The sequence below is a fragment of the Megalops cyprinoides genome, unplaced genomic scaffold (genome assembly GCF_013368585.1).
Source record: "Megalops cyprinoides isolate fMegCyp1 unplaced genomic scaffold, fMegCyp1.pri scaffold_107_arrow_ctg1, whole genome shotgun sequence".
Lineage (NCBI taxonomy): Eukaryota > Metazoa > Chordata > Actinopteri > Elopiformes > Megalopidae > Megalops > Megalops cyprinoides.
Genome location: NW_023494610.1, coordinates 23,557 through 46,697, shown reverse-complemented (window position 1 = coordinate 46,697; position 23,141 = coordinate 23,557). Strand labels below are relative to the sequence as shown.

The 23,141-nt window shown below is 47.7% G+C and overlaps 3 long non-coding RNA genes across 3 annotated transcripts; all 3 read right to left on the bottom strand.

Annotated features, from left to right (window-relative positions):
* Nucleotides 1–1,251: 1,251 nt before the first annotated feature.
* Nucleotides 1,252–2,110, bottom strand: LOC118772276. Its single transcript, XR_005004666.1, has 3 exons — nucleotides 2,058–2,110; nucleotides 1,780–1,877; nucleotides 1,252–1,696 (listed from the first exon to the last, which is right to left on the bottom strand). It is a non-coding gene; the product is annotated as an uncharacterized LOC118772276 (long non-coding RNA).
* Nucleotides 2,111–8,591: 6,481 nt separating this feature from the next.
* LOC118772274 lies at nucleotides 8,592–9,464 on the bottom strand. The gene is made up of 3 exons (XR_005004665.1): nucleotides 9,398–9,464; nucleotides 9,120–9,217; nucleotides 8,592–9,036 (listed from the first exon to the last, which is right to left on the bottom strand). It is a non-coding gene; the product is annotated as an uncharacterized LOC118772274 (long non-coding RNA).
* Nucleotides 9,465–19,963: 10,499 nt separating this feature from the next.
* On the bottom strand, nucleotides 19,964–20,837 carry LOC118772273. The gene is made up of 3 exons (XR_005004664.1): nucleotides 20,771–20,837; nucleotides 20,493–20,590; nucleotides 19,964–20,409 (listed from the first exon to the last, which is right to left on the bottom strand). It is a non-coding gene; the product is annotated as an uncharacterized LOC118772273 (long non-coding RNA).
* Nucleotides 20,838–23,141: the final 2,304 nt, after the last annotated feature.

Here is a 23,141-nt window from a genome sequence, read left to right as displayed (position 1 = left end):
TGTTCTCAGCTTTGAACAACACTCAGCATTCAGATTTCAGTAGACTGTCAGAAACACAATTTTCACCCTCTCCAAGCCCAAAAACTCTGTTCCCACCTTTGAACAACACACAGCACTCATTTTCCAGAAGTGCATCAGAAACGCCGTTTTCGACACTTTCACAACGCAAAAACGCGATTCCCGGGTTTTAACATCATTCGACGTGCAGTTTCAATGATATTGCGAGAAACCCTGTTTTCGACACTTTCAGAGCGCAAAAACGCGATTCCTGGGTTTTAACATCATTCAACGTGCAGTTTCATCTATATTGCCAGAAACACGGTTTTCAACACTTTCAGATCGCAAAAACACGATTCCCACGTTTTCAACATCGCTCAGCATTCAATTCAAAGGAGAATGCCTGGAAAGGTTTTTGGAGTCACTCAGAGCCCAAAAACTCTGTTCTCAGTGTAGAGGCGCCGGGGCAATGATTAGAGCTTTGTGTCGACTACGCCACCTACTGGAGGTCTGATCTCTATGTAGGAAATAAGCCTGGTGGGAACTAACCACCGGTTACCAAATACAACCAGCTTCCTGTATAATCCACACCAAGGCACACAGGTTCGTGCAAGGATGAAGCAGAGACGGGGTTCTATTAAAATTGTATACACGCTTTATTTTGATTGGTCTGATGGTTACACTTTCATTAGTGGGGCTAAACACCCAGTTAGACACAGAGGAATATCGTACCGATAGCGGATACCGAAGACACAAAATAAACTAGAATGAACAGGAGCGGAGCTTACCAGAGGGAGACCTTGTCTGGAAGGAGGGTCAGAAGGACCACACGTGGCTACACACACACACACACTGCACTGCACACCCCGGTGACACTACACTGCAAATGATAGTGGAGCAAAGACACAAATACCCACCACCAGGTGTCAAGCCTCCCTACTGGATGTCCCCAGTCCTGCCAGGAAAGAAAAGAAAGACAATAATAAGACAACATCAGAAAAGGGCCCCACCAGTTAGGTCTGAGCCCACAGGGCTAACCAAATAGCAGTTATGGCCACAGGTAATAACACCAGTACAAATCACAACACAACACTTCCCCAACGGGCACAACAAGGTGCCTTAACCAATCCTGGAATGTGTGAAAAGTCAAGGTGAAACACACGGGCCCAGGAGGGCAGACTAGTCACAGGTGGGGCCTAGCATCAGACGCAAGACACCCAAACCGAAAATAGACAACAACAACAACAACCAAGACAGCTAACAAAGAAGGTTATGTTTACAATACAATATCACAGTAGATCATTCCTCATGCTACCCACCAGGAAACCCCATACCCGATATCCATACGCACACACACACGCACGAGCATGCACCCCACGCCAACACGGAGCACGTCTACACACACCCAGCGCCCTCAACGCTAACTCACACAATCACCTGCACGCACACACGCACCAACACACACGATCACACGTTACCACTCAGATGCTCCGGCCACCCTCGTACGGTGCCGCCGCGATAGAGCATTCGCTAAATAAGAGTCATAAAACTAAAAGGGTTATTGATGACAAAACAGCAGCCGGTGACCAAAATGCAGCCTTGATCTTGTGTACTTCCGGTAAGCGACCCACCACGGCCGAAGACGAAGAGAGGTGAACTCCCGTTGCTAAGTGCTGACACCGCAACACAGCAAAGCAGCCTAAGTAAAGCAGATAGCAGTAGTTTAGACAAGCAGGTTAAGAATCGCTGACGATAATTCTAAAACACTGAATGGCTACGTACCGGTAACTTAAACAAGGACGCGCACCCACCGATTGAGTGGTACCCCAAATACGGCACACTGCGACGCACGATAAGGGCAATATTTCAAGTGTTTGGCCCTAAAACAAAGGCAGAAGTTAGCAACCCGAATCTGGCATGCATAAAATCACAGCGTCAAGCAAGTGTTGACCAACATACCTTCACGGTTGAGACGTGGGCACTCAACTACTGCTCAACAACGATAACGACTGGAGCATAAGACGCAAAATGCCAAATCGAACAGAATTCAAATCGCCTACCTGGCTGCAGCAGTGCCGGGCTTTTAAAGGGATCCCACGGCAAACAATTAGCATGACAGTGTCGCATACCGTGACGTCAGTTGATGCGACGCCGCACTGCCGCTGTTGCTTCTGCTTAAAGGTACAGGCGCTCCGTTACAATCTACCCCCCGCTTCTTTTATCGTCGGCCCGACGATACAGCTCACGCTTCCCAAAGTTGAACAAAGTGTGGACCCACCGAACATGGATTCGTCAGAGGTCACTGGTCCGCACTCCGCATGGTAAGCGATGGGGGTTGGAATGCTGACCTGCTGTGACCCGGGTGGTGCGGCGCTGAGGGTGCTCCCTATCGCCAGAGCAGAGCGCTACTGGCTGAACGCCTATGGATTCGACAGCCAATTCGCTGGGGGGAGGATCCCGGTTACTCATATCCGGGCCCGCAGAGCCCCGCAGCGGTTCATCTTGGGATGTTTCAGCCATGGCTGGAGTAGGATGATCAGTACTAAATACTTGCTCCCCAAGGAGAACATCTTCCTCGCTAGACAACTCCCCTGGATCGCCCGGGGGCGGTTCCTCCAGTGGAGTTAGCCCCGGGGACTTGTTATAGGCCTGCGGCCCCAACACCCTTTTCAACATGCTACGATGCACATGTTTTCGGCCTACTCGCATCATTAGTAGGGACAATCGTGTACACGGCCCCACCTTCCAACGGGGCCCGCAGAACTGTGTGCACCACCGGATTCCACTGGTCCTGAATTTTATTACGACCCCGCACCCCGAGGTCACGCACATACACAACTGCCCTACTTTTAAGGCCGAACCCCGCGCCCGTGAGTCATGTTTGTCTTTGCGATATTCTGCTGCAGCTGCAAGACGCTCCTGGCCCCATCAAAGGCTACCTGGAGCCGGGTCTGGTGCTCCTGGACCCAATCGCACACCCGGCCCCCCAACCGGCTCACGGACTCGCCCAAGGAGGAAGGTCCACTGGCAGCTGGGGCTCCTGCCCAAACATCAGGAGATGAGGAGATTCTCCTGTGGACTGGTGAGGGGTGGTGTTATAACAGAAAACCACATGCGGCAAACAAGTTGCCCAGTCCCTCTTACGGGAGGCAGGTAAGGTGCGCAGTAAATTGTGCAGCGTGCGGTTAAACCGCTCGCACTGGCCATTCCCCGCCGGATGGTACGGTGTTGTTCGAGATTTCTGGACACCGTACATAACACAAAGCTGTTGGATCAGGACACTCTCAAAGCAGCGCCCCTGGTCAGAATGAAGCCGGCTAGGGATCCCGAAGCGGTAAAACCATTCCGTTATTAGGACGTGGGCCACAGTTGGGGCCCGCTGGTCACGTGTGGGGACTGCAATGGAGTACTTACTAAAAACATCGGTAATTACCAGTACATTTTCTAACCCCCTCGTAGTTGGCTCCAGAGTAGTAAAATCCACTGCCACCATTTCATTGGGTCGCGATGCCACCAGGTGACCCATGAACGTGGAGGCAGGGGGCCCAATTTCCTTAGCCACCTGACACCTAGGGCATTCCTCACACCATTTGCGCACCTCAGAAAACATTCGTGGCCAGTAGCATCGTTGCCGCACCAATTCGAGGGTTCGATTAACCCCTTGGTGACCATGCTGCTGATGGAGTTGTTGCAAGACTTCTGACCGTAAAGAGGCTGGCAAAATCAGCTGACGACATTCTTCACTCCCGTTGGGGTGAAGAACGCGTCGGTAAAGCACTCCCTCACTCTCGATTAACCGGTCCCACTGACGCAACAAAACGAGCACCAGGGACGGAAGTTTTTCCCTTTCCTCGCGAGTTGGTCGCCTCTGGTCCTTCCAAAAGACCAGAGCTGCCCGAATCACGGGATCGTTTTCTTGTAAGGCGCGCAAGTCAGGGGGGGCATGAGCCGGCAACACCGAGACTACCAGTTGGGTCGCCCTAATGCCGTCCCCGGGGGCTGTGTGACCTGCTGCAGCAGTCCAGGGACTGTCGTCCCTGGAGCCAGGTCCTGCACCCCCTCTGTGTCGGGTTGATACTGCCGCGACAGGGCATCAGCATTGAGGTTTGACTTCCCTGATCGATACTTTAATTCAAAGTCAAAAGACGCCAACTGGGCTGCCCATCGGTGCTCTACGGCCCCTAGCTTTGCAGATGAGAGGTGGCTCAAAGGGTTGTTGTCAGTGTACACCACACACTTCTGTCCCAGCAAATACTCCCTGAATTTCTCCGTGATGGCCCATTTAAGTGCCAGAAATTCCAATTTCATAGAGCTGTAGTTGCTCATATTTCGTTCCGTTGGTCTAAGAGCCCTACTGGCAATATGCTATAGGCCGTACCCTCCCGTTCTCCTCCTGTGAAAGCACTGCCCCAAGACCACTATGGCTCGCATCTACTTCCAGGATGAACGGCCGGCTAAAATCGGCATAAGCAAGTACCGGTGCCGAGACCAGCTTACGCTTAAGGTCCGCAAAACTCACCTCACACTCCTCAGTCCAAGCCTCCTGTGTATTCTGCTCTGACGCCCGTCTGGACCTGCTTCTGCTCAACTCAGCCACCAGCCGATTGAAGAGGAGCTGCTGTTTTTGCAAAGCCTTCCACAAAGCGCCGATAATAGCTGGCAAAGCCAAGGAACGAGCGGAGCTCGGACACGTTAGTGGGCCGGCGCCAATTGGAGACGGCTTCCACGTTACCAGGGTCTGTGGCAACCCGTGCTGAGAAATAATATGGCCCAGATAGCGCACCTCTGATTGAAAAAACGCACACTTGCTCAACTTAGCCTTAAGGCCCTCTGTCTGCAGGCGTGTCAGGACCATCTCCAGCCGCTGAAGATGTTGCGCTACAGTGGACGAAAAGATGACAATATCGTCAAGGTAAAGCAAAACGGAATGACATTGCTGGTCGCCAAACATGCGTTGCATGAGTCTCTGGAAGGTGCTTGGCGCATTGCAAAGGCCAAAAGGCATCCTGTTCCACTCGAACAAGCCGAACGGTGTACAGAATGCCGTTTTGGCCCGATCACCCTCAGAGACAGGGACTTGATTGTACCCGCTGGCCAAATCCATGGTGGAAAACCAGCGGGCACCTGCCAACATATCTAAAGTCTCCTCAATCCGAGGAAGGGGAAAGGCATCCTTCCGGGTCTTAGCATTCAACAGCCGATAATCCACGCAGAGCCTTAAACTCCCATCCTTTTTCTTAACCAGAACCAAGGGTGAGGCAAAAGGGCTGCAGCTCTCTCTAATGACATTGGTCTGGAGAAGCTGGTTTATGTGTGATTTAACTGCCTCATAATCAGAGGGTGCAATGCGCCTATAGCGCTGTTAACCGGGACTTGATCCAACAATGGGATGTCATGAGAAATCAGGGTCGTACAACCCAAATCCCCTTCGTGTGCAGAGAAGACTGAAGAATATTTCAATAACAGTGCCCGGACCTGTAACTGCTCAGAGTCAGACAGCGGTGACAGGTCGATAGCCCTAATTTGCTCCTCAATCGTTACTGGTGTGGGCAATTGGCCGCCAGAGGTGGCAGTAATAGAACGAACCTCTACAATGCCCCGAGGCAAACTGACAATAGAAACGGTGCTCATTTGTCCCAACCTAGTACGGGGATAGAGCATGATATCTGTGGAACCCACGTTGACCACTGGAATATGCACCAAGCCTTGGGTCACTTGTACGAGAGCCGGTGAAACCAACAATCCCCCAGGTAATCCTGAGTCGGTTGGCTCAAACAAAGTGCCGGGTCCTGAAAACTGTTCTGAGCAGGTGGCTGCAACCATCTTTATAGTCCCCCCAGGTACTCGCCATGGCCTTCGACCACTAACATTTACTGGACCACCAGCCTTGGGCGGGGGCTGAATCACAGCCTGATGGCAGTGTTGCAGGGCTTTTACCACCGGATAGGGTGCTGCAGACACAGGAAGGCAGATCAAACAATGTGGGACCATGTTGCCCGAACAATTCCTGGTAGCATTTACTTATCACGTTCATACCGAGTACCCCAGGAACCTGGGGCGACATGTCACCTGGTGGATCCCGAACGACCAGAACGCCACAGTTGTGCATAACCTTACCACAAAGTTCTACATCCAGTTCCAAATAGCCTAAGTATGGAATCGCTAGGCCGTTAGCAGCACGAAGTTGCAGCCAATGGCAAGATTGTAAGCGCTCCTGGCCCAAAGGTTCAAAATGTTCACAGAAGAAGCTTTCCGTCATGGTAGACACCATGGACCCCGTGTCAATAAGGCAGGGGACCCGGATCCCACCCATCAAAACAAGCAAATGGGGGCAACTAGACAGTAAGCCCTTTGCGGCGCTGGGAGAACCAAAAGCGGTACCTGAGCCTAGGAAAACCCCACCCGGACTGTGGCTCTTCAATCCGGCGGGTATTAGTTTTCCGAGGGCCAGGACGAGCGAGAGGGCCTGCTCTCACAGGGCCCTGGGTCGTTATTGGAAGGGGCGGGTGGTGGCCCCACCATTCTCTCTCCATCACACTCCCTCGCATAGTGACCTGGCTGCTGGCAGCGTCTGCAAATAAGGGGTCCACCCCGGGGGAACCTACCACGCCTGGGGGGCTCCTGCAGTGCGGCCATACTACGAGTAAGATTATTTATCTGAATCTGCTGTTGTTTCAACATTTCTTTTAATTCCTCCATGTCAGACTTTGGCTCAGGCCTGCCAAAAGGGCCACTAGTCGCAGAACAGGAGGTACCAGAGACCCCAAATACTCTATCACCACCAGACGGGAGGGAGAAACTACGTGGCCGCGGTGGTTCAGCAGAGCCCTCGCGTTCCCAGCGAATGGCCTCTTTGCGAACCTCTATCAGAGTGGCCAACGGCTTGTTGCGAATAAATCGTTTCAGTTCACGACGTAGGGCGCCCTCGCTAACATGCTCCGTGAACTGGTCTCGAAGCAGGACGTCCGCATTAATAATGCCTTGGGGTGCACATCCCTTAACCTTATCCATTAAGGTCATTAAAGCAATAGAAAACTCGAGCAACGACTCCCCCTCTTGCTGCTTTCTAGAAAAAAAGGCCTCTTGCAGGGCTACGTACGATTGTGGGCAACCATATAACTCCTGTAATATCTCAAAAATTTTCTCTGGGCTCTCCCTTTCCTCCCTCGACCTATAACGAATCTCTTCCCGGGCTTCGCCCTCCAGGTGGTCAAAGAGAAAATATGCCTTGTCAATGGTGACAGATGCCGGGCCCGCATACAGGCGGCTGCTTCCTCCCTCCACTCCTCTATACCTATACCTATGCTACCCCTAAAAATTGGGCACTTCTTCTCCCTTGGGATAAAAACCAACCGTTCAGTAGTCGATATGACTGGTACACTAGGGTCAGCAGAGGCCGCGCCAGAGGCATCCCCTAGATCAGCATTTTAAGATGCTCATTCTCCGCTCTTAATTGGGCCACTAGGTCCCTAAGCTCTTGCATTTCCTCCGCCATTTCACACCAAGACACACTGTGCCAAAATTTATAGTTACCACAACTCACAGGAGATGACTGAGAAGCAACTCCAAAAAGGACTGTAGTTTCCTAAATCCGTTCCGACCACGGGCTGCTGTTTTGTCTCTACAAAGGAAAACAAGAATCACACCACCTACTCAGTCGTTCTCAGACGCCCATACACACATACAACAACCATACAGAAGAATTACAGCGGTGGGATGGAATACACAAATTCACAAAATAGAACACCCGTCTCTGTTCTTTTATGCGAATCCTGCCGACTACGCCAAAATGTAGAGGCGCCGGGGCAATGATTAGAGCTTTGTGTCGACTACGCCACCTACTGGAGGTCTGATCTCTATGTAGGAAATAAGCCTGGTGGGAACTAACCACCGGTTACCAAATACAACCAGCTTCCTGTATAATCCACACCAAGGCACACAGGTTCGTGCAAGGATGAAGCAGAGACGGGGTTCTATTAAAATTGGATACACGCTTTATTTGATTGGTCTGATGGTTACACTTTCATTAGTGGGGCTAAAACACCCAGTTAGACACAGAGGAATATCGTACCGATAGCGGATACCGAAGACACAAAATAAACTAGAATGAACAGGAGCGGAGCTTACCAGAGGGAGACCTTGTCTGGAAGGAGGGTCAGAAGGACCACACGTGGCTACACACACACACACACACACTGCACTGCACACCCCGGTGACACTACACTGCAAATGATAGTGGAGCAAAGACACAAATACCCACCACCAGGTGTCAAGCCTCCCTACTGGATGTCCCCAGTCCTGCCAGGAAAGAAAAGAAAGACAATAATAAGACATCAGAAAAGGGCCCCACCAGTTAGGTCTGAGCCCACAGGGCTAACCAAATAGCAGTTATGGCCACAGGTAATAACACCAGTACAAATCACAACACAACACTTCCCCAACGGGCACAACAAGGTGCCTTAACCAATCCTGGAATGTGTGAAAAGTCAAGGTGAAACACACGGGCCCAGGAGGGCAGACTAGTCACAGGTGGGGCCTAGCATCAGACGCAAGACACCCAAACCGAAAATAGACAACAACAACAACAACCAAGACAGCTAACAAAGAAGGTTATGTTTACAATACAATATCACAGTAGATCATTCCTCATGCTACCCACCAGGAAACCCCATACCCGATATCCATACGCACACACACACGCACGAGCATGCACCCCACGCCAACACGGAGCACGTCTACACACACCCAGCGCCCTCAACGCTAACTCACACAATCACCTGCACGCACACACGCACCAACACACACGATCACACGTTACCACTCAGATGCTCCGGCCACCCTCGTACGGTGCCGCCGCGATAGAGCATTCGCTAAATAAGAGTCATAAAACTAAAAGGGTTATTGATGACAAAACAGCAGCCGGTGACCAAAATGCAGCCTTGATCTTGTGTACTTCCGGTAAGCGACCCACCACGGCCGAAGACGAAGAGAGGTGAACTCCCGTTGCTAAGTGCTGACACCGCAACACAGCAAAGCAGCCTAAGTAAAGCAGATAGCAGTAGTTTAGACAAGCAGGTTAAGAATCGCTGACGATGATTCTAAAACACTGAATGGCTACGTACCGGTAACTTAAACAAGGACGCGCACCCACCGATTGAGTGGTACCCCAAATACGGCACACTGCGACGCACGATAAGGGCAATATTTCAAGTGTTTGGCCCTAAAACAAAGGCAGAAGTTAGCAACCCGAATCTGGCATGCATAAAATCACAGCGTCAAGCAAGTGTTGACCAACATACCTTCACGGTTGAGACGTGGGCACTCAACTACTGCTCAACAACGATAACGACTGGAGCATAAGACGCAAAATGCCAAATCGAACAGAATTCAAATCGCCTACCTGGCTGCAGCAGTGCCGGGCTTTTAAAGGGATCCCACGGCAAACAATTAGCATGACTAGTGTCGCATACCGTGACGTCAGTTGATGCGACGCCGCACTGCCGCTGTTGCTTCTGCTTAAAGGTACAGGCGCTCCGTTACATCAGCTTTGAACAACACTCAGCATTCAGATTTCAGTAGACTGTCAGAAACACAATTTTCACACTCTCCAAGCCCAAAAACTCTGTTCCCAGCTTTGAACAACACAGCACTCATTTTCCAGAAGTGCATCAGAAACGTTGTTTTCGACACTTTCAGAGCGCAAAAACGCGATTCCTGGGTTTTAACATCATTCAACGTGCAGTTTCAACTATATTGCCAGAAACACGGTTTTCAACACTTTCAGAGCGCAAAAACACGATTCCCACGTTTTCAACATCGCTCAGCATTCAATTTAAAGGAGAATGCCTGGAAAGGTTTTTGGAGTCACTCAGAGCCCAAAAACTCTGTTCTCAGCTTTGAACAACACTCAGCATTCAGATTTCAGTAGACTGTCAGAAACACAATTTTCACACTCTCCATTCCCAAAAACTCTGTTCCCAGCTTTGAACAACACACAGCACTCATTTTCCAGAAGTGCATCAGAAACGTTGTTTTCGACACTTTCAGAGCGCAAAAACGCGATTCCTGGGTTTTAACATCATTCAACGTGCAGTTTCAACTATATTGCCAGAAACACGGTTTTCAACACTTTCAGAGCGCAAAAACACGATTCCCACGTTTTCAACATCGCTCAGCATTCAATTCAAAGGAGAATGCCTGAAAAGGTTTTTGGAGTCACTCAGAGCCCAAAAACTCTGTTCTCAGCTTTGAACAACACTCAGCATTCAGATTTCAGTAGACTGTCAGAAACACAATTTTCACACTCTCCAAGCCCAAAAACTCTGTTCCCACCTTTGAACAACACACAGCATTCATTTTCCAGAAGTGCATCAGAAACGCCGTTTTCGACACTTTCACAACGCAAAAACGCGATTCCTGGGTTTTAACATCATTCAACGTGCAGTTTCATCTATATTGCCAGAAACACGGTTTTCAACACTTCCAGAGCGCAAAAAGTTGATTCCCACGTTTTCAACATCGCTCAGCATTCAATTCAAAGGAGAATGCCTGGAAAGGTTTTTGGAGTCACTCAGAGCCCAAAAACTCTGTTCTCAGCTTTGAACAACACTCAGCATTCAGATTTCAGTAGACTGTCAGAAACACAATTTTCACACTCTCCATGCCCAAAAACTCTGTTCCCAGCTTTGAACAACACACAGCACTCATTTTCCAGAAGTGCATCAGAAACGTTGTTTTCGACACTTTCAGAGCGCAAAAACGCGATTCCTGGGTTTTAACATCATTCAACGTGCAGTTTCAACTATATTGCCAGAAACACGGTTTTCAACACTTTCAGAGCGCAAAAACACGATTCCCACGTTTTCAACATCGCTCAGCATTCAATTCAAAGGAGAATGCCTGAAAAGGTTTTTGGAGTCACTCAGAGCCCAAAAACTCTGTTCTCAGCTTTGAACAACACTCAGCATTCAGATTTCAGTAGACTGTCAGAAACACAATTTTCACACTCTCCAAGCCCAAAAACTCTGTTCCCACCTTTGAACAACACACAGCATTCATTTTTCAGAAGTGCATCAGAAACGCCGTTTTCGACACTTTCACAACGCAAAAACGCGATTCCTGGGTTTTAACATCATTCAGCGTGCAGTTTCAATGATATTGCGAGAAACCCTGTTTTCGACACTTTCAGAGCGCAAAAACGCGATTCCTGGGTTTTAACATCATTCAACGTGCAGTTTCATCTATATTGCCAGAAACACGGTTTTCAACACTTCCAAGCGCAAAAAGTTGATTCCCACGTTTTCAACATCGCTCAGCATTCAATTCAAAGGAGAATGCCTGGAAAGGTTTTTGGAGTCACTCAGAGCCCAAAAACTCTGTTCTCAGCTTTGAACAACACTCAGCATTCAGATTTCAGTAGACTGTCAGAAACACAATTTTCACACTCTCCAAGCCCAAAAACTCTGTTCCCAGCTTTGAACAACACACAGCACTCATTTTCCAGAAGTGCATCAGAAACGCTGTTTTTGACACTTTCAGAGCGCAAAAACGCGATTCCTGGGTTTTAACATCATTCAACGTGCAGTTTCAACTATATTGCCAGAAACACGGTTTTCAACACTTTCAGAGCGCAAAAATACGAATCCCACGTTTTCAACATCGCTCAGCATTCAATTCAAAGGAGAATGCCTGAAAAGGTTTTTGGAGTCACTCAGAGCCCAAAAACTCTGTTCTCAGCTTTGAACAACACTCAGCATTCAGATTTCAGTAGACTGTCAGAAACACAATTTTCACACTCTCCAAGCCCAAAAACTCTGTTCCCACCTTTGAACAACACACAGCATTCATTTTCCAGAAGTGCATCAGAAACGCTGTTTTTGACACTTTCAGAGCGCAAAAACGCGATTCCTGGGTTTTAACATCGTTCAACGTGCAGTTTCAACTATATTGTCAGAAACACGGTTTTCAACACTTTCACAACGCAAAAACGCGATTCCTGGGTTTTAACATCATTCAACGTGCAGTTTCAACTATATTGCCAGAAACAAGGTTTTCAACACTTTCAGAGCGCAAAAACACGATTCCCACGTTTTCAACATCGCTCAGCATTCAATTCAAAGGAGAATGCCTGGAAAGGTTTTTGGAGTCACTCAGAGCCCAAAAACTCTGTTCTCAGCTTTGAACAACACTCAGCATTCAGATTTCAGTAGACTGTCAGAAACACAATTTTCACACTCTCCAAGCCCAAAAACTCTGTTCCCAGCTTTGAACAACACAGCACTCATTTTCCAGAAGTGCATCAGAAACGTTGTTTTCGACACTTTCAGAGCGCAAAAACGCGATTCCTGGGTTTTAACATCATTCAACGTGCAGTTTCAACTATATTGCCAGAAACACGGTTTTCAACACTTTCAGAGCGCAAAAACACGATTCCCACGTTTTCAACATCGCTCAGCATTCAATTTAAAGGAGAATGCCTGGAAAGGTTTTTGGAGTCACTCAGAGCCCAAAAACTCTGTTCTCAGCTTTGAACAACACTCAGCATTCAGATTTCAGTAGACTGTCAGAAACACAATTTTCACACTCTCCATGCCCAAAAACTCTGTTCCCAGCTTTGAACAACACACAGCACTCATTTTCCAGAAGTGCATCAGAAACGCTGTTTTCGACACTTTCAGAGCGCAAAAACGCGATTCCTGGGTTTTAACATCATTCAACGTGCAGTTTCAACTATATTGCCAGAAACACGGTTTTCAACACTTTCAGAGCGCAAAAACACGATTCCCACGTTTTCAACATCGCTCAGCATTCAATTCAAAGGAGAATGCCTGAAAAGGTTTTTGGAGTCACTCAGAGCCCAAAAACTCTGTTCTCAGCTTTGAACAACACTCAGCATTCAGATTTCAGTAGACTGTCAGAAACACAATTTTCACACTCTCCAAGCCCAAAAACTCTGTTCCCACCTTTGAACAACACACAGCATTCATTTTCCAGAAGTGCATCAGAAACGCCGTTTTCGACACTTTCACAACGCAAAAACGCGATTCCTGGGTTTTAACATCATTCAACGTGCAGTTTCATCTATATTTCCAGAAACACGGTTTTCAACACTTCCAGAGCGCAAAAAGTTGATTCCCACGTTTTCAACATCGCTCAGCATTCAATTCAAAGGAGAATGCCTGGAAAGGTTTTTGGAGTCACTCAGAGCCCAAAAACTCTGTTCTCAGCTTTGAACAACACTCAGCATTCAGATTTCAGTAGACTGTCAGAAACACAATTTTCACACTCTCCAAGCCCAAAAACTCTGTTCCCACCTTTGAACAACACACAGCATTCATTTTTCAGAAGTGCATCAGAAACGCCGTTTTCGACACTTTCACAACGCAAAAACGCGATTCCCTGGGTTTTAACATCATTCAGCGTGCAGTTTCAATGATATTGCGAGAAACCCTGTTTTCGACACTTTCAGAGCGCAAAAACGCGATTCCTGGGTTTTAACATCATTCAACGTGCAGTTTCATCTATATTGCCAGAAACACGGTTTTCAACACTTTCAGAGCGCAAAAAGTTGATTCCCACGTTTTCAACATCGCTCAGCATTCAATTTAAAGGAGAATGCCTGGAAAGGTTTTTGGAGTCACTCAGAGCCCAAAAACTCTGTTCTCAGCTTTGAACAACACTCAGCATTCAGATTTCAGTAGACTGTCAGAAACACAATTTTCACACTCTCCAAGCCCAAAAACTCTGTTCCCAGCTTTGAACAACACACAGCACTCATTTTCCAGAAGTGCATCAGAAACGTTGTTTTCGACACTTTCAGAGCGCAAAAACACGATTCCTGGGTTTTAACATCATTCAACGTGCAGTTTCAACTATATTGCCAGAAACACGGTTTTCAACACTTTCAGAGCGCAAAAATACGATTCCCACGTTTTCAACATCGCTCAGCATTCAATTCAAAGGAGAATGCCTGAAAAGGTTTTTGGAGTCACTCAGAGCCCAAAAACTCTGTTCTCAGCTCTGAACAACACTCAGCATTCAGATTTCAGTAGACTGTCAGAAACACAATTTTCACACTCTCCAAGCCCAAAAACTCTGTTCCCAGCTTTGAACAACACACAGCATTCATTTTCCAGAAGTGCATCAGAAACGCCGTTTTCGACACTTTAACATCATTCAACGTGCAGTTTCATCTATATTGCCAGAAACACGGTTTTCAACACTTTCAGATCGCAAAAACACGATTCCCACGTTTTCAACATCGCTCAGCATTCAATTCAAAGGAGAATGCCTGAAAAGGTTTTTGGAGTCACTCAGAGCCCAAAAACTCTGTTCTCAGCTCTGAACAACACTCAGCATTCAGATTTCAGTAGACTGTCAGAAACACAATTTTCACACTCTCCAAGCCCAAAAACTCTGTTCCCAGCTTTGAACAACACACAGCATTCATTTTCCAGAAGTGCATCAGAAACGCCGTTTTCGACACTTTCACAACGCAAAAACGCGATTCCCGGGTTTTAACATCATTCAGCGTGCAATTTCAATGATATTGCGAGAAACCCTGTTTTCGACACTTTCAGAGCGCAAAAACGCGATTCCTGGGTTTTAACATCATTCAACGTGCAGTTTCAAATATATTGCCAGAAACACGGTTTTCAACACTTTCAGAGCGCAAAAACACGATTCCCACGTTTTCAACATCGCTCAGCATTCAATTCAAAGGAGAATGCCTGAAAAGGTTTTTGGAGTCACTCAGAGCCCAAAAACTCTGTTCTCAGCTTTGAACAACAGTCAGCATTCAGATTTCAGTAGCCTGTCAGAAACACAATTTTCACACTCTCCAAGCCCAAAAACTCTGTTCCCAGCTTTGAACAACACACAGCATTCATTTTCCAGAAGTGCATCAGAAACGCCGTTTTCGACACTTTCACAACGCAAAAACGCGATTCCCGGGTTTTAACATCATTCAGCGTGCAGTTTCAATGATATTGCGAGAAACCCTGTTTTCGACACTTTCAGAGCGCAAAAACGCGATTCCTGGGTTTTAACATCATTCAACGTGCAGTTTCATCTATATTGCCAGAAACACGGTTTTCAACACTTTCAGAGCGCAAAAACACGATTCCCACGTTTTCAACATCGCTCAGCATTCAATTCAAAGGAGAATGCCTGGAAAGGTTTTTGGAGTCACTCAGAGCCCAAAAACTCTGTTCTCAGCTTTGAACAACACTCAGCATTCAGATTTCAGTAGACTGTCAGAAACACAATTTTCACACTCTCCAAGCCCAAAAACTCTGTTCCCACCTTTGAACAACACACAGCATTCATTTTCCAGAAGTGCATCAGAAACGCCGTTTTCGACACTTTCACAACGCAAAAACGCGATTCCTGGGTTTTAACATCATTCAGCGTGCAGTTTCAATGATATTGCGAGAAACCCTGTTTTCGACACTTTCAGAGCGCAAAAACGCGATTCCTGGGTTTTAACATCATTCAACGTGCAGTTTCAACTATATTGCCAGAAACAAGGTTTTCAACACTTTCAGAGCGCAAAAACACGATTCCCACGTTTTCAACATCGCTCAGCATTCAATTCAAAGGAGAATGCCTGAAAAGGTTTTTGGAGTCACTCAGAGCCCAAAAACTCTGTTCTCAGCTTTGAACAATACTCAGCATTCAGATTTCAGTAGACTGTCAGAAACACAATTTTCACACTCTCCAAGCCCAAAAACTCTGTTCCCAGCTTTGAACAACACACAGCATTCATTTTCCAGAAGTGCATCAGAAACGCCGTTTTCGACACTTTCACAACGCAAAAACGCGATTCCCGGGTTTTAACATCATTCAACGTGCAGTTTCAATGATATTGCGAGAAACCCTGTTTTCGACACTTTCAGAGCGCAAAAACGCGATTCCTGGGTTTTAACATCATTCAACGTGCAGTTTCATCTATATTGCCAGAAACACGGTTTTCAACACTTTCAGAGCGCAAAAAGTTGATTCCCACGTTTTCAACATCGCTCAGCATTCAATTTAAAGGAGAATGCCTGGAAAGGTTTTTGGAGTCACTCAGAGCCCAAAAACTCTGTTCTCAGCTTTGAACAACACTCAGCATTCAGATTTCAGTAGACTGTCAGAAACACAATTTTCACACTCTCCAAGCCCAAAAACTCTGTTCCCAGCTTTGAACAACACACAGCACTCATTTTCCAGAAGTGCATCAGAAACGTTGTTTTCGACACTTTCAGAGCGCAAAAACACGATTCCTGGGTTTTAACATCATTCAACGTGCAGTTTCAAATATATTGCCAGAAACACGGTTTTCAACACTTTCAGAGCGCAAAAACACGATTCCCACGTTTTCAACATCGCTCAGCATTCAATTCAAAGGAGAATGCCTGAAAAGGTTTTTGGAGTCACTCAGAGCCCAAAAACTCTGTTCTCAGCTTTGAACAACAGTCAGCATTCAGATTTCAGTAGCCTGTCAGAAAGACAATTTTCACACTCTCCAAGCCCAAAAACTCTGTTCCCAGCTTTGAACAACACACAGCATTCATTTTCCAGAAGTGCATCAGAAACGCAGTTTTCGACACTTTCACAACGCAAAAACGCGATTCCCGGGTTTTAACATCATTCAGCGTGCAGTTTCAATGATATTGCGAGAAACCCTGTTTTCGACACTTTCAGAGCGCAAAAACGCGATTCCTGGGTTTTAACATCATTCAACGTGCAGTTTCATCTATATTGCCAGAAACACGGTTTTCAACACTTTCAGATCGCAAAAACACGATTCCCACGTTTTCAACATCGCTCAGCATTCAATTTAAAGGAGAATGCCTGGAAAGGTTTTTGGAGTCACTCAGAGCCCAAAAACTCTGTTCTCAGCTTTGAACAACACTCAGCATTCAGATTTCAGTAGACTGTCAGAAACACAATTTTCACACTCTCCAAGCCCAAAAACTCTGTTCCCAGCTTTGAACAACACAGCACTCATTTTCCAGAAGTGCATCAGAAACGTTGTTTTCGACACTTTCAGAGCGCAAAAACGCGATTCCTGGGTTTTAACATCATTCAACGTGCAGTTTCAACTATATTGCCAGAAACACGGTTTTCAACACTTTCAGAGCGCAAAAACACGATTCCCACGTTTTCAACATCGCTCAGCATTCAATTTAAAGGAGAATGCCTGGAAAGGTTTTTGGAGTCACTCAGAGCCCAAAAACTCTGTTCTCAGCTTTGAACAACACTCAGCATTCAGATTTCAGTAGACTGTCAGAAACACAATTTTCACACTCTCCATGCCCAAAAACTCTGTTCCCAGCTTTGAACAACACACAGCACTCATTTTCCAGAAGTGCATCAGAAACGTTGTTTTCGACACTTTCAGAGCGCAAAAACGCGATTCCTGGGTTTTAACATCATTCAACGTGCAGTTTCAACTATATTGCCAGAAACACGGTTTTCAACACTTTCAGAGCGCAAAAACACGATTCCCACGTTTTCAACATCGCTCAGCATTCAATTCAAAGGAGAATGCCTGAAAAGGTTTTTGGAGTCACTCAGAGCCCAAAAACTCTGTTCTCAGCTTTGAACAACACTCAGCATTCAGATTTCAGTAGACTGTCAGAAACACAATTTTCACACTCTCCAAGCCCAAAAACTCTGTTCCCACCTTTGAACAACACACAGCATTCATTTTCCAGAAGTGCATCAGAAACGCCGTTTTCGACACTTTCACAACGCAAAAACGCGATTCCTGGGTTTTAACATCATTCAACGTGCAGTTTCATCTATATTGCCAGAAACACGGTTTTCAACACTTCCAGAGCGCAAAAAGTTGATTCCCACGTTTTCAACATCGCTAAGCATTCAATTCAAAGGAGAATGCCTGGAAAGGTTTTTGGAGTCACTCAGAGCCCAAAAACTCTGTTCTCAGCTTTGAACAACACTCAGCATTCAGATTTCAGTAGACTGTCAGAAACACAATTTTCACACTCTCCATGCCCAAAAACTCTGTTCCCAGCTTTGAACAACACACAGCACTCATTTTCCAGAAGTGCATCAGAAACGTTGTTTTCGACACTTTCAGAGCGCAAAAACGCGATTCCTGGGTTTTAACATCATTCAACGTGCAGTTTCAACTATATTGCCAGAAACACGGTTTTCAACACTTTCAGAGCGCAAAAACACGATTCCCACGTTTTCAACATCGCTCAGCATTCAATTCAAAGGAGAATGCCTGAAAAGGTTTTTGGAGTCACTCAGAGCCCAAAAACTCTGTTCTCAGCTTTGAACAACACTCAGCATTCAGATTTCAGTAGACTGTCAGAAACACAATTTTCACACTCTCCAAGCCCAAAAACTCTGTTCCCAGCTTTGAACAACACACAGCACTCATTTTCCAGAAGTGCATCAGAAACGTTGTTTTCGACACTTTCAGAGCGCAAAAACACGATTCCTGGGTTTTAACATCATTCAGCGTGCAGTTTCAATGATATTGCGAGAAACCTTGTTTTCGACACTTTCAGAGCGCAAAAACGCGATTCCTGGGTTTTAACATCATTCAACGTGCAGTTTCATCTATATTGCCAGAAACACGGTTTTCAACACTTCCAAGCGCAAAAAGTTGATTCCCACGTTTTCAACATCGCTCAGCATTCAATTCAAAGGAGAATGCCTGGAAAGGTTTTTGGAGTCACTCAGAGCCCAAAAACTCTGTTCTCAGCTTTGAACAACACTCAGCATTCAGATTTCAGTAGACTGTCAGAAACACAATTTTCACCCTCTCCAAGCCCAAAAACTCTGTTCCCACCTTTGAACAACACACAGCACTCATTTTCCAGAAGTGCATCAGAAACGCCGTTTTCGACACTTTCACAACGCAAAAACGCGATTCCCGGGTTTTAACATCATTCGACGTGCAGTTTCAATGATATTGCGAGAAACCCTGTTTTCGACACTTTCAGAGCGCAAAAACGCGATTCCTGGGTTTTAACATCATTCAACGTGCAGTTTCATCTATATTGCCAGAAACACGGTTTTCAACACTTTCAGATCGCAAAAACACGATTCCCACGTTTTCAACATCGCTCAGCATTCAATTTAAAGGAGAATGCCTGGAAAGGTTTTTGGAGTCACTCAGAGCCCAAAAACTCTGTTCTCAGTGTAGAGGCGCCGGGGCAATGATTAGAGCTTTGTGTCGACTACGCCACCTACTGGAGGTCTGATCTCTATGTAGGAAATAAGCCTGGTGGGAACAAACCACCGGTTACCAAATACAACCAGCTTCCTGTATAATCCACACCAAGGCACACAGGTTCGTGCAAGGATGAAGCAGAGACGGGGTTCTATTAAAATTGGATACACGCTTTATTTTGATTGGTCTGATGGTTACACTTTCATTAGTGGGGCTAAACACCCAGTTAGACACAGAGGAATATCGTACCGATAGCGGATACCGAAGACACAAAATAAACTAGAATGAACAGGAGCGGAGCTTACCAGAGGGAGACCTTGTCTGGAAGGAGGGTCAGAAGGACCACACGTGGCTACACACACACACACACACACTGCACTGCACACCCCGGTGACACTACACTGCAAATGATAGTGGAGCAAAGACACAAATACCCACCACCAGGTGTCAAGCCTCCCTACTGGATGTCCCCAGTCCTGCCAGGAAAGAAAAGAAAGACAATAATAAGACATCAGAAAAGGGCCCCACCAGTTAGGTCTGAGCCCACAGGGCTAACCAAATAGCAGTTATGGCCACAGGTAATAACACCAGTACAAATCACAACACAACACTTCCCCAACGGGCACAACAAGGTGCCTTAACCAATCCTGGAATGTGTGAAAAGTCAAGGTGAAACACACGGGCCCAGGAGGGCAGACTAGTCACAGGTGGGGCCTAGCATCAGACGCAAGACACCCAAACCGAAAATAGACAACAACAACAACAACCAAGACAGCTAACAAAGAAGGTTATGTTTACAATACAATATCACAGTAGATCATTCCTCATGCTACCCACCAGGAAACCCCATACCCGATATCCATACGCACACACACACGCACGAGCATGCACCCCACGCCAACACGGAGCACGTCTACACACACCCAGCGCCCTCAACGCTAACTCACACAATCACCTGCACGCACACACGCACCAACACACACGATCACACGTTACCACTCAGATGCTCCGGCCACCCTCGTACGGTGCCGCCGCGATAGAGCATTCGCTAAATAAGAGTCATAAAACTAAAAGGGTTATTGATGACAAAACAGCAGCCGGTGACCAAAATGCAGCCTTGATCTTGTGTACTTCCGGTAAGCGACCCACCACGGCCGAAGACGAAGAGAGGTGAACTCCCGTTGCTAAGTGCTGACACCGCAACACAGCAAAGCAGCCTAAGTAAAGCAGATAGCAGTAGTTTAGACAAGCAGGTTAAGAATCGCTGACGATGATTCTAAAACACTGAATGGCTACGTACCGGTAACTTAAACAAGGACGCGCACCCACCGATTGAGTGGTACCCCAAATACGGCACACTGCGACGCACGATAAGGGCAATATTTCAAGTGTTTGGCCCTAAAACAAAGGCAGAAGTTAGCAACCCGAATCTGGCATGCATAAAATCACAGCGTCAAGCAAGTGTTGACCAACATACCTTCACGGTTGAGACGTGGGCACTCAACTACTGCTCAACAACGATAACGACTGGAGCATAAGACGCAAAATGCCAAATCGAACAGAATTCAAATCGCCTACCTGGCTGCAGCAGTGCCGGGCTTTTAAAGGGATCCCACGGCAAACAATTAGCATGACTAGTGTCGCATACCGTGACGTCAGTTGATGCGACGCCGCACTGCCGCTGTTGCTTCTGCTTAAAGGTACAGGCGCTCCGTTACAATCTACCCCCCGCTTCTTTTATCGTCGGCCCGACGATACAGCTCACGCTTCCCAAAGTTGAACAAAGTGTGGACCCACCGAACATGGATTCGTCAGAGGTCACTGGTCCGCACTCCGCATGGTAAGCGATGGGGGTTGGAATGCTGACCTGCTGTGACCCGGGTGGTGCGGCGCTGAGGGTGCTCCCTATCGCCAGAGCAGAGCGCTACTGGCTGAACGCCTATGGATTCGACAGCCAATTCGCTGGGGGGAGGATCCCGGTTACTCATATCCGGGCCCGCAGAGCCCCGCAGCGGTTCATCTTGGGATGTTTCAGCCATGGCTGGAGTAGGATGATCAGTACTAAATACTTGCTCCCCAAGGAGAACATCCTCCTCGCTAGACAACTCCCCTGGATCGCCCGGGGGCGGTTCCTCCAGTGGAGTTAGCCCCGGGGACTTGTTATAGGCCTGCGGCCCCAACACCCTTTTCAACATGCTACGATGCACATGTTTCGGCCTACTCGCATCATTAGTAGGGACAATCGTGTACACGGCCCCACCTTCCAACGGGGCCCGCAGAACTGTGTGCACCACCGGATTCCACTGGTCCTGAATTTTATTACGACCCCGCACCCCGAGGTCACGCACATACACCAACTGCCCTACTTTTAAGGCCGAACCCCGCGCCCGTGAGTCATGTTTGTCTTTGCGATATTCTGCTGCAGCTGCAAGACGCTCCCTGGCCCCATCAAAGGCTACCTGGAGCCGGGTCTGGTGCTCCTGGACCCAATCGCACACCCGGCCCCCAACCGGCTCACGGACTCGCCCAAGGAGGAAGTCCACTGGCAGCTGGGGCTCCTGCCCAAACATCAGGAGATGAGGAGATTCTCCTGTGGACTGGTGAGGGGTGGTGTTATAACAGAAAACCACATGCGGCAAACAAGTTGCCCAGTCCCTCTTACGGGAGGCAGGTAAGGTGCGCAGTAAATTGTGCAGCGTGCGGTTAAACCGCTCGCACTGGCCATTCCCCGCCGGATGGTACGGTGTTGTTCGAGATTTCTGGACACCGTACATAACACAAAGCTGTTGGATCAGGACACTCTCAAAGCAGCGCCCCTGGTCAGAATGAAGCCGGCTAGGGATCCCGAAGCGGTTAAAACCATTCCGTTATTAGGACGTGGGCCACAGTTGGGGCCCGCTGGTCACGTGTGGGGGACTGCAATGGAGTACTTACTAAAAACATCGGTAATTACCAGTACATTTTCTAACCCCCTCGTAGTTGGCTCCAGAGTAGTAAAATCCACTGCCACCATTTCATTGGGTCGCGATGCCACCAGGTGACCCATGAACGTGGAGGCAGGGGGCCCAATTTCCTTAGCCACCTGACACCTAGGGCATTCCTCACACCATTTGCGCACCTCAGAAAACATTCGTGGCCAGTAGCATCGTTGCCGCACCAATTCGAGGGTTCGATTAACCCCTTGGTGACCATGCTGCTGATGGAGTTGTTGCAAGACTTCTGACCGTAAAGAGGCTGGCAAAATCAGCTGACGACATTCTTCACTCCCGTTGGGGTGAAGAACGCGTCGGTAAAGCACTCCCTCACTCTCGATTAACCGGTCCCACTGACGCAACAAAACGAGCACCAGGGACGGAAGTTTTTTCCCTTTCCTCGCGAGTTGGTCGCCTCTGGTCCTTCCAAAAGACCAGAGCTGCCCGAATCACGGGATCGTTTTCTTGTAAGGCGCGCAAGTCAGGGGGGGCATGAGCCGGCAACACCGAGACTACCAGTTGGGTCGCCCTAATGCCGTCCCCGGGGCTGTGACCTGCTGCAGCAGTCCAGGGACTGTCGTCCCTGGAGCCAGGTCCTGCACCCCCTCTGTGTCGGGTTGATACTGCCGCGACAGGGCATCAGCATTGAGGTTTGACTTCCCTGATCGATACTTTAATTCAAAGTCAAAAGACGCCAACTGGGCTGCCCATCGGTGCTCTACGGCCCCTAGCTTTGCAGATGAGAGGTGGCTCAAAGGGTTGTTGTCAGTGTACACCACACACTTCTGTCCCAGCAAATACTCCCTGAATTTCTCCGTGATGGCCCATTTAAGTGCCAGAAATTCCAATTTCATAGAGCTGTAGTTGCTCATATTTCGTTCCGTTGGTCTAAGAGCCCTACTGGCATATGCTATAGGCCGTACCCTCCCGTTCTCCTCCTGTGAAAGCACTGCCCCAAGACCACTATGGCTCGCATC